Raw genomic sequence first — 12,858 nt, forward strand, 5'->3', positions numbered from 1 at the left:
AAATAAATGTTAATTTGTATTGCATGTAGTTCTTTTTGTACAGTACAGTTTATTGTGTGGCTGCTAATACAGCATGTTTCCTACACATTAAATGTATCAACAGGATCAGTTGTTCAATCAACTCTAAAACATGTTATATAGGTTATAGCATTTAGATACGGAGATTATGTATGTAAACTAACAATTATAAAGATAGATGGACTTACTACACATTCATCTCCCACAAAATAATTGTATTTTATCTGAAAATGGCTGTATGACAGCATAATTGCCTGAGTCCTGCAATACACAAGCATCATGCTGTCTGGACCTCCCCTGTATCTGCAGAAAGTACATCTCGGGACAACAAACTTTTCAGGTTCTGAATATATTCAATATATGCTTTAAAATAAACATAATTATCTACAGTTCTCAAAACATGTCCAACTGTACAGAATGTACTAATCGGCTTACATAGCTTTTCAGGTTAGTCTGCTCAGGTTCTTCCATCAATGGATAAAGACTCATAGTAAATAAAATGCTTCTATTTGTGCTATTTGGTCATCATCCTCAAACCCATAATCATTAATATAAAATGGTAGGGAAGAAAAATCTTGCCTCGCTATAATTCTGTGATCTTTGTTCGGGAAGTTTCTGTCATTTTAATGCTGCCTTAGTACGTAACATAATGATTGTTTACACTTAACCGGAAGTTCCACCCACATTACCCGCAAAGCATCATGGGACTCATCATGGGACTATTGTGGATAGGCATTTGTCAGGCATTTCCTGGAGACATTCTGCCACCTAGTGGCTGTTCTGGAGAGATGCCTAAGCTATAAAATCAAGCAAAAGTGGACAAAGGTAATTGGAGTAGGAGAGAATGGATGCCAAACAGGGTTAGGCATGTACATAAAATACCAGGGTAGAACGGTGTGTTGTGTGTGCATATATACATGTAGTTGGGTTTAACCTTCATGAGAGCAGTCCTAGATGCTATTTGTCTAAGGAAGCAAGAAGAAAGACGCCCATCGGAAGGGTGCCTCTCTCTGTTCCTTAGTGGGTATAAATAGTCACTTCCTCTCAGGCAATTCCATCGCCAGCTCTGTCTGGGGGGGGGGAAATTGTAGTCGGATAGAGTTGTCCCACCCTGTGGGGTTAGAGAGCTTCAAAGAGGGGTGCAATTCAGTCTGAAAGAGCTTAATGACAGGCTACTTACCCTCAGAGCCCTTCACAATGCTCACAATGGAGTTCACTTCCTGTGTGCATTACAGACCTCCCATATCCACTTCAAAATACCACTGATCTACCCACAAAGTCAAGGAAGAAGCCTTCTTTTATCCTTTGGCTTGCACATACTGTACACTTTCACCTTCATATATAATGTGGTTCTTGTCTGTGCAAAACTCGATGCCATATTGTTGGGGTGGTGTTGTAACATTAAGCCTCATCACTTAGGAAAGTAATACTACACCTCTCCTCAAAAACCCGCATGATTTGTGGTATCATTCATGTTCATAGCAGGAATGGAGCTTAATAAGATTCTTAATAAGAATAAGTTTAGTTGAATACTAAGGGTTAGGGATATCAGCTAGCCAAAAACCCTAAGTATTAACAATGGTAAAATGAACTTCATTAGTAAACTAGAGTTATGGGCAGATTGCAGATTCCCCAGTGAAGTACCTTATAATATACCTCCAGTATATTTTTAAATAAAGTTTCCTGCAACTCAAAGAGTGATGCAGATCTGGATGACTGTTCTAAGTAAGCCCTCTTTTCTGTGTACAGTGCAGCCATAGCGACCTCTGTCTTGTTGTAGCGTTCCTGAGTCAGAGAGCGCAAACATCCCACTCCCGGCCTCAGGCAGGGCTCCAGCTGAGAGTGTAGGATGTTTACACTCCCTGATACTCACAGGGTTTCCAAGCCAGGCTGGGTTGGAAATATCTGGCCATGGCTCAATGGGAAAGAATTTCTCACCTGAATATCCAGTTTCGATTAATGCACATACAAAAATTAGGTCAGGTTCTTTGCATTACAGTGTGGCAGTGTGTACACAGACAGTAATAACAGCAAGAAGACCGGCCTTCAACTCTGTTGCATAGTAGAGTTGTGTTACAGACCCCATGAAATCAAAATGAGACTTTTGAGGCTTTTATTCCATACCTGTTAGCTTTGAGGTCATCTATATAATAGTGTTTTCCAAAAGTTGATACAATTTACTTTTAGAACTAATTTACATTTAAAAATTCTTCTGAGAAAATTTACCATAAATATGCATGACTCATTTTGCACTCACCAGCATATCAAAATTTGTGTCAAATAGAATACTCTGTATAATGAGCATCTCTACTTCTTTTAATACCACCTACTTCTAACTAGCAATATAAAGAAGCAAATCATTGTTTGTCTAAATTACTTTGGTAGCAGTAAATTTAAGGCCATTGGCGGTTCAACATGACCACATGGAAACTTGACATTGCTACCCAATGTTCCGGTACCCTGACACCGACCCCATCCTAAAGAGTTACTGATAAGCGGCATGCTCCATCAAACACCTTTGCGGCGATTCAAATGTGTTTACATTTTTCTGTGGCGCTACTGATCGTGTGTTTGCCTGAACAGCCTCAGAGAGAGAGGTTCTGGATTCATTAAAACCAGGAAGTGATCATGTTTACATAATCAATCACAAGCATGATTCGGCGGTTGCATTTTCCCTCTAAGATTACATTTTTGTTCAACTGATGGTTAGGTTTAGGGCTGGGGTTTGGGTAAGGGGGATGGTTGATACAATATGCATTCCCCTTGACTGTATGACATTTACAATGATGGATTTCAGCAGAACAACTTTCGACTATTGCAGAATTCACAAAGATATAAACCTGGGCTGTTTAAAAAAAAAGAATAAGCCCTTTGAAATGCCCCACCCCAACTTTCAATAGGAAATACGTCAACACAGGAAAGAAAACTGTCATAGTAAAGCAAGAAATCTACTTAATTGCGATATTCATAGAATATCAGAGCGCATTTATGAAGAGAAGCCGATCACAAAGACTACATCACCGTTGTGCCTTTCAGTAATCTGGTCATGCTGGTCATTAGTCTTTCAGATAATATGACCACTCTATTAATAGAGGCACATTCCTCACTCTGCCGCCTACTGGATGGTGCTACTCTCTGGGGGTAGAAGGACTGCAAGGAGAGTTTATTTGTGTGAGTAAATAGAAGGCCAAGGGTCTAGAGCCGATGTCCTATGGGACAGTGGAGAGGCAGAGACACTGGACGCTCCCACGAACCAGCGTCATCTGAGGAGCCTCTGCAGCACTCTTGGCCACTGTCCAGGATTGCTAGCCCACCCTCTTAAAGCAGCAACCCCTCCTTCCTCCTGAGGATGTGACCACTCCCAGCCCCTGCGAACTGGCTTGAATGGGAGCTTTTCACATTCTGCAGTCGCCTTTCCTCTTATTGGACAAGAGGGCTCTCTCTTTCTGCCCCCTCTCTCTGTGTCTTAGCTGAATCTGCTGGGAAAAGTCATCATACTTGGTGCCAGCCTGTGGGCATAGAGATGGGTGGAGGACAAGAAACAGACAGAGAGAAAGAGTGATTGAGTTTATGAGGAAGGGGAACAAGAAGGGACAGAATGATTAAACTGGTGGGGCTGGAAAAAGACAGAAGAAACATAGTATAAAAGTCTAGGGCTTAGTGAATGTAGGGCAAGCACAAGATACTGAAAAATCACAGCATATACATTACTACAATTATTTATATTTGGGTAAATATTCTACTGTTCCTATGTTTTTAGTAACATAGAAGCCCATGCATTAATTTTTTTTCTTCTTACAAATATTTACATTCGTAAATTTCACCCATTTACCTGAAAATGAAAATTTTCTGTCATTATTTACTCACCAGTTGTTTCAAACATGTATTGCTTTATTTTGTCTATAGAACACAAAATGAGGCAGACTGTACCCATTAACTATCATTGTATGGAAAAAGAGCTATTTCTACCCAGCATTTAAATGGCAAACATCAGCTGATAATATTGTCCATGTCAGCCATTTTTATTATTAGCCCATTCTTCATGAAGTAACAGATACTTCCTACTATGTCAACATTCAATCAGTTCACTTGTAAAATGTATAATCAGCAAACAAAATGCAGCCTAAATAAAAACCCTCGTTTTAAGTCAGTAGCTAAACAAAAAGTAGAGAGATAGAGGACCAAAAGTCCCTGCTAGCACAGAGGTTTTGTTTTGTTTTGTGGATTTAAATCACACTGTCTAACCTCTAGGACATGGTGTCTGCAGGGTCAAGATAAGAGAGCTGTCCAGAGTGCTGAAACCAGGCGTTCATTAAATCTGTCACTCAGATTTAGCGATAACCAAATTAAAAAAATAAATAGATAAATATTTAAGTTAGAGCTCAGAAACTCATAGACTAAAGTGCAAATAACATTGGGATGTCAGACCACAAACATTACCAAAATGTGTAGCAACAGCAACAGGCTGAATACTAACCTTAACAGAAAAGTCCAGGTACAACAATTACACTATATACACTTTTATTGTAACTGCATTTCTGTTAAACGGAGTTATGAGTCGATTTCCTGTGGAAATCAACAGCATGTCACATATGCAGTAAATACACTTAACTAACTTGTGAACACTGTGGATTTAAAGTGTGTTAACAGAACATCACATTAACTCCAGTAAAATACACCATAAATCCACAGACATGTCAAAATTTAACAAAGTTTAAACAACAAAGCCTAAAACATGGTTTACAACACTTAACATCAAGACCACAATTCCAATAATATGACTGCTGTGAACTGAAATGTTTAAGAAAAACATTTAGCAGTGTTGCCTGAGGATTTGTAAAGCTTTTAGTCTTAGCTTAAGAAATAGCTGAATTAATATTAAAACAAAACAATAAATAGGAAACTTTTACTTTTACTTTTAAGATAATTTATAATTTTATTTATTCTTTGAGTGAATGAACTCTGTAAGATGGAAAGTTTTCCCTTTGCTTACCCAAAGCTGTTCTTCAGGATCACATTTCTGTGCTTTTCTTCGCACGCCCTGTGGGAGCCTTCGCAAGAGGTGGGAAAGCAAGAATACTGTGCTCTTGGGATCTGTGTTTCAGGCCTTTGAAACTCTGAGAATGAGTGACCCAGAGCTGGGGCAGCTCCGTTAATCTGGGTCTTAGCGCTCCACAGGTGTCAGGGTGGAATGTGTTTTACATGACTGAAAGTGTTAATCTGACACAAATGGAAACACCCATCTTCTGATGTTGACATTCGGCCTCTGGAGACAGCGTTTGCTCCCGCCGGAGCCTGTGGAGCAGAGCCCTGGCCTGGTTCGCTCTGAAACCTCTGTTTGCTCTTGATGTGCCACAAAGGGAATCCATTTCAGCCCATCTCAGTTCACAGAGCTATGCTATTGCAGCTGCTTTCGATCGAAAGTTACATGGCTGAAAACGTCAGCTGCTGGTGTAGTTCACTGTTTCACATCGCTTACATGACAAATAAACACAGGAAGGTGTGAAATCCTTTCGTACATATGAAGTGATTTATTCTCGCATTAAATTTTGAGTTCCGACATAAGTTTGGTCCAATCTGCAGCTAATTCTGGCCAAAACCCACTTTATGCCATGGTTAGTTAGAGGTGGGTAAATCTGAAGTATATTATTCCTCAAAAAAAGATCAGCACGGAAAACTCCAAAAAAAAGTGTGACTGATCAGAATGTCAAATTTTCGATCCAAAATTTTTAACTTTCAAATACGATTTTCTTCTTGCTGGTGGGCTGATAAAAACCAGTAGTTGTGTTGCTGTCTAACAATCTGATTTAAGCTTAAGATTTTCACAAGTGACTAGAAGAACTAAGGACTATAAGTGATTAGACCTCAACTACCTGAACATTATATAATCTGATGGTTTGTTCCAGTGCTGTGGGTGTGTCCATGTTCTTCTGGCACAGGGGTACGGGTGAGAGTAACAGCAGTTGGCTGCTGAAAACATCCGACTGAAAGCTCCATCTTAAGCACCAGCTTCCAGTCAAGGATGTTTACAGTAGCCCGTACTGCCAGCTATTCGCTGCCCACTACATAAACCTGAAACTGACACTGATATTTTCACCATTGCTGGCAAAGGTATATGACAAGTACAGTTTAAAACTATTGCTCTGTTCCAAAACCTAGTGAGGTGCCTACGGAGGCAGCACTATTGCAAAAGGTAGACAACTTTATTTTACTGTCCCTTTAAGCCCCTTTCACACCGCCAGCAACAATGTCGCTTAATGTTGCTGGTCCATGTAATGTCTGTTGCTAGAGGGTGTTCCTATTGCTGTCATTGTAATGTAATTGGAGGGCTATGTAACTAGCCATAGCTTCTGAAATTCTGATCACAGATTAGATATACTGCTGGTAAAACTAAGATATAATTTTAATTTACATTTATGCATTTGGCAGACGCTTTTATCCAAAGCGAATTACAGTGTAGTTATTACAGGGACAATCCCCCCGGAGCAACCTGGAGTTAAGTGCCTTGCTCAAGGACACAATGGTGGTGGCTGTGGGGATCGAACCAGCAACCTTCTGATTAACAGTTATTTGCTTTAGCCCACTACGCCACCACAACTTGGCAATTTGATAGAGTGTTCAGTTCTCTTGCCGCTAAAAATCAACATTCTGCAGGGTAGAGTGTTTTTATATAACTTGCAGCAGTGCAAAACAATATTAACAATCTATCAATGTATGAATCAAATTCACTCTTTCCATGCATCTTTTTTATTCTAATTTATATGGTTTGTTATAGACAAACCATATAAACCAGTAAATTCACTCACAGTAACTTTTACGTCTTGCCTGCACTCGGCTCCATTATCTCACAGGATGAAAAGAGCTCCACTGACTTTACTCCCATTGGTAGACGGTCCTGAATGTTGCTCAGCATTTGCATAAAGTTAAACTTTTCTCAACTTTGTAATGTCGCTCACCATGGCCACATCTTTTCGTCTGCGGTCACTGAGATTGTCTAGCTGTATGTCGCTTGTGGCTTGAATGAGGCCAAAATCTTTTCAGCAATTCAGTTCAATTGACAGCCATCCTTGAAACGCTCTTGAGCAGCTATTGTTTTACACATGTTAACAAGCAGTATACAAGTGCAGCTCCTGAGTAGGGAAAGACTGAAATCTCCAAAATGGTTGGTCAAGATTATGATCAAAGAAAATATTTCAAATCAGCAGTAAAATCTGGCATCACTGGTATCATAAATTGGCACTTTAACTTGTAAGGCAGGACTTCCATTTTACATCCGGTGGGCATTCCAATTTATCCCATTAATTTTAATAAAACTGACCTGTCTCAGCTAAATAGTCTCTAATGAGGCTTAAGATACCTCGTCTAAATTCTAAAGCAGCACTGCAGGTATCTTTCATGGACAAGGCAATCCTGCTCAGTAAATAATAATTCCAAGGAAGCAGATAAAAGTATTAATAAAATGTAGTGTAATAATAAAAAAAACGTGGGCAAAATTTGTGTCATGTAGGGAAAATACGTATGCTTATTAGAGTATCGCACCCTCTCCCTTCGCCTACTTTGAAATAAATTGCAAGTTGAGTATATGCAATTTGCATGGCGAGCAATGTTTGAATGCGGTGCTGAGTTTCTGCCTATGTAGAGGGTTCCAAATCGGTCACTTATGAGGTTTCATTCCAATTAGGATGATGCAATAAAAGGCAGCTCTCAATGTATACACTACACAGTGAGGCAGCCAACATGGAGCAGAGCTTATCGCCAACTGCAATAAGATTGTAGACTTGAGCAGTCTTTCGGCAGTCCGTGTCTATGGAGAGACAGTTATTCTGGCTAAGTTAACCCCACCTGTGTCTGTTTTACACAATGTGGGCTGGTTACCATGACAGAGGAGAAATGTCATATTTACATTGAAAACACAAAGAGGAAAGTCAGCGGCCACTGTTTGTTTTGCCATCACTCTCCAAAAGAGGGCCAATCTGATGTAGCTTCACATGCAAACTATCCTTGCTGACTGCAAAATTTTCCTAAACACAAACAGCAGACCAGCTTCCTGCTAACCCACCCCCTACAACCACAAAGCACAATCACTAAGCACCCTTCTTTGTGTTTACTCTCTTAATGAAGCTGTTAGGGCCGCTGTGTTTTGAGGGCTGATATGGCACATTTCCTGATGAATGTTTCTACTCCCTACATTGTAGCCAAATGACCTCTACACAGGGAATGCCAAATTGCACTTACTGTATAATACCAATAAATCAACATGATTTTCTGTCATCAGTTTTACTTTTCCTTAAATGATTCAATCCAACAGGCCTCTAAAACTTGAAATGTGTGTGCTGTGTGAATAGCCATATGTCTATTTTGATAAAGTGACCATGGGATTTAAGAATGAGTCTCTTTTCTTTTCTTTTCTTTTCTTTGGAAGGAATCTTTCTCTGCAGACAGAGTTAGCAAATATACAGTATACATTCAGAAACTGATTCACAAAGTTAGGGAAATGCTTTCTTGTCAGATATTTATGAATTTAATAAAAGAATTGCATAATTGACTGGCATTTACAATATATATTTCAATATCTCTCACTAAGCCTTCCATATATGTCTGGTACATACATATTTTGAGATTTTTCTCTATTTTGAGAATTTAGAGAACATTCAGTGGGGTTCAAAAGACCATATTGAATATCTTTTATTGAAAAATCTCCTTTAAACCTTGAAACACCCAAAAATGTTTTTTTAAAAAACATTGACATAAAATTAATAAAAAAATATTTAAGATTGTGCACTATTTCAAGATCATTAAACAAATAAGCAAATGCGCTTATTTGAGTGACATTGACAATGCTAAAATTTGAACCCAACTGTACATCTATATTTAGAGAAATATAGTAATATGACAACAGCTGTATGCACATACAAATGTAAGAATGCAAATTTAGTTTGTAACCTGCATTCCATGTCCTGTCCAGGTACCAGGAGTCAGCAGGTAGGTTGTTAATAAGAGGTGGCTCAAAGTGTGTGTTCACTAAACAGTGTGTTAAGACTGTGTACAGAGTCTACTGTGCAGTGCAAAGACTCCCAGGGTCCCATATCCCTCCCAGTGTTCAGGTCACGGCGGGAACAAAGCAAACTTTATCAGAGATCTGCAATCCCACATTCCGCAGATTCTTAGCACTTGGCAACTGCATAGCATGTAGTAAGGCAGAAATGTAGGGAGAGAAGGAATGGGGGAAGGGTAGAGAGCAAGGAAAGAGAGTGAGACTAAAAGAAACAAGGAAGAGATCTGGCTATGAGACTGAATACATGTGGCCTCCACCTAACACTAAGCAGTGTTATAGTTACCATTTATATTAAAGACGAAGAAATGTAACCAGTTGCAATGCAACAAGTGATTTTCTGTGCAACAAGACAGTCCCACCCAATTAGAACATTGATATTTAATGTACAGTTATGTGACGTGGGTCCTTGGACCAATGAGATTTCAGAGTGGGCGGGGCTACACAGCACAAGACAAATAAACACAGTGCGATCAACAAAATGGTCGGTTGCGACAAAACTGACATTTACATGGTAGAGATTTTATCCATAGTCATTTTATCATGTTAAATCTGTTTAGGACACAGTGTTACAATTAACACAGAGGGCAAATATTATCAGAGAATAATAATAATATTCAGACTTGTCATGTCTGTACTGACATTTCTAAACCCATATCATATATTATATGCCCTGCAGCTCTGACTGGACTAAAGCTGACTATCGTCATGAATCTAATCTGGCTGGTGTGTTTTACTACTTATAATGTTGTCTAATGCTACTAAGCTCTCTACAGAAATACAATGAATTCCCAGACAAGACAATGTGACAGCAAGGTCACAAGGATCAGACTCTACAATTTCACACATTCCACAACCTCTTCATCACTTCTCTTCATCTGTTCTCTCTCAGTATCAAATAGATGCAAACATCAGAGGAGTCTGAAAACGCAATAAAGCCAAAACTTCTCAGAGCTCGATACATTGGTCCTGATTGCTGGAATTTTGTGATCTTCCTGTTCTTTAAAATACCATCGCAGGGAGCACAACTCTGATTTCCCCTAGATCACGGGCCTTATCAAAGCATTCTTCTCTAACACTTAAGCTACATTTCTCATGATGGCACATGCCATATGTGGCAGACTTGTTGCGGGCAGAAAAGAGGTTAAGTGAGCATGTAGAATCCTCCAACTTGTTACCCATTCATCACGTTGTAGAAGGCAAGATCTAAAGATAGTCTGCATTGGTTATATATTTGACTGTTTTGTTACACAAACAGTCAAATAAATCAACATATAACAACTTAAGAAAATGACAAGTATGCATTTGATTTAAGAGCTGCATCAGATTGGAAGATTATCCTTAAAGGGGTCATGACTTGGGCTGAAACCATTAGTCGTCATTATCAACAACTTTGTCAAATAGTCGTTTGATCTCATTTAATGCAACATGAGATCATTTGAAACACTTATGATGACATACAAGAGCAGCACTGCCAAATCGCACCTTAATGAAGAGAGGAACAAAACAGCTCACAGTCCAGACGCAAAGGTGATGTAGATCGCAACGTATGAGGGAATTATAATACAAAAATAAAAAATAGAGCTAGATTATAAGATGGCTCGTGATGTAGTGAATCATAATATACAAAAAACATTGTTTTAAATGACACCACACCTGTTCGATCTTCAATTTCGTACCTTTATGGTGTTTCATCAGTGGCGATTCCTCAGACCAGCAAAGCCTTCTCTGATGGCCTAACAGGCCTAATAAATTAATATTTTTTCATCCTTTCATTCTCACTGACCTTTTTGCTTGGTTATTTTCAATGGCTTTCCACTCCTAATTGATCTACAAAAGAATAGCAAAAAACTAAAAATGTATGTATCCAATCAGAATTTATTTCTCAATGCTTACAAGCAAAGTGTGACAACTGCTTCACAAATTGCATGCCCGAAGCCATGCTCCATAGCTGAAGCAGTGCGTGAGTCTGAGCTCCACCCCGTCAAACCTTCAGAATTTCTGCAGAATCCCTCAACAGTGCAAATGAATAGGTATCTAAAGCCAGATTGTCAGATTCATCAACCAATCAGATTGATTTATTTGTTCTTGTGGGTGTGGTCTTTAGGATATGTCCCAGTCCAGGCCTTTTAGCTGGTCTTGAGTGACGAAATCACGCTTTAAGTGATGTACGTAATTTGAAAGCGAAGAGTGCGAGATCTTACTGATGAGTCAACTGTCATCACTGCTGGTATTGCCGTTGAGAAAGAGATCCTTATGGATTTAAAAACCTGAGATGTTCTGCATGATCATGCGAGTGATTAATTAAACATGAAAGGAGGACTGATTTTCACTTGAAGCAAATTGGTAAGTGATTTTTGCATTGTTATAGCAACATCAGGAGTTTTAAATTAAGTGTAAATTAGGCTGCTTGAGCATTCAGTGTCAGATCAAGTTTTGAAAAGTAAACATGTACCCTGACAAAACAAAATGTATTGCAAGCAAAATTTAAATTGAAAATATTATTAGAGAGTTTTTTCTTGGTATTAGACCTCCTTGGTTCTAGCTTTCGTGCTTGGATATGTTTTTAAAATGTCGATTGGTATTATTAGTTGACTGCCACATAATGTATGATGGGCATACAGCATCTTATTCAATGTAAAACTGTGTTTTCTTATTGCCATGAATCACACTGAAGGCCTAGACTTAAAATGCACGGGCCGCGGTTGTGTTTTATAGTGTGTTTTTGGTCACAATGAACTGTCATTGTATGGAAAAGATCTATGCAAAGATTCTTCAAAATTCTCCATCTGTGTTCCACGGAGATAAAAAAGAAGAAAAAAGGTTCGGTACAACATACTGTAAGAGTGAGCGAATGATGACGGAGTTTTCATTTTTGGGTCAACTATATGTTAATCTACTTTTACTTGTTGATTTTCCCTTCGCATGTCATGTAGTTTGGTGATGGCAAAACAGCATTGTCTTTTTTAATTCTGATGAGATGCACGTGTAATTATAAATCTTTCCATAATCTAAAGCAGAACAATATGAACAAAGGCTTCTCTGACCTTGCTGGAGGTTAAAACTGGACGGGCAGTTAAACACAGTTCCCTGATTACATGCACAAAACACTAAGCGAGAGAACAAGTCATCTGTGTCACCAGAACACTGATTAACAGAAAACACTAACTCTTAGAGGTCAGCAGGAAGTCATGCCACCCCAACACATTTACACTTTACTGCCTGATTTGCATCACCAAAATAGATGTTAGGGAACAACGATGAAACGAGTCAAACGTAAGCAATAATGAAGGGTCTAATCAATGGGTCTTCTGAACATCTTGTCTTGGTCAAAGACAGGAACAGGAGGATCTCAAATAGGGACGTGCCAACCAACCCAACAATGTTGCCAACAGTGCATACTTTCTTCAATACCTACAAATATAAAACTGTAGAAATATAAAATAAATCGAATTATTTTAATGTTGTGCATACCACTGATGTGACAGTGAGATAAGAAAGAACTGCTGGCCCACAGATTCTTGCAACTGTTCAAAGACAAAAACAAAATTTAGCAGCCCACAAAAGAGAAAAAAAAAACTTTAACTTCTAGAAATATTGCATCTCTTTTCATAAAAATAAAAAAAATACATAAAATAAATTCATAAATAAACAATAATTCTACAGGATCATCTCTTTTGTAGTAGCCTACTTAATGCCGGTTTGAATATATGCTATTAAATCAATCAATAATTTACAATTCGACCCTCTGTTTTGAGCGGGGCAAATTCCTGGACACATGTGAAAAC

The sequence above is a fragment of the Xyrauchen texanus genome, chromosome 24 (assembly GCF_025860055.1).
Source record: "Xyrauchen texanus isolate HMW12.3.18 chromosome 24, RBS_HiC_50CHRs, whole genome shotgun sequence".
Classification (NCBI taxonomy): domain Eukaryota; kingdom Metazoa; phylum Chordata; class Actinopteri; order Cypriniformes; family Catostomidae; genus Xyrauchen; species Xyrauchen texanus.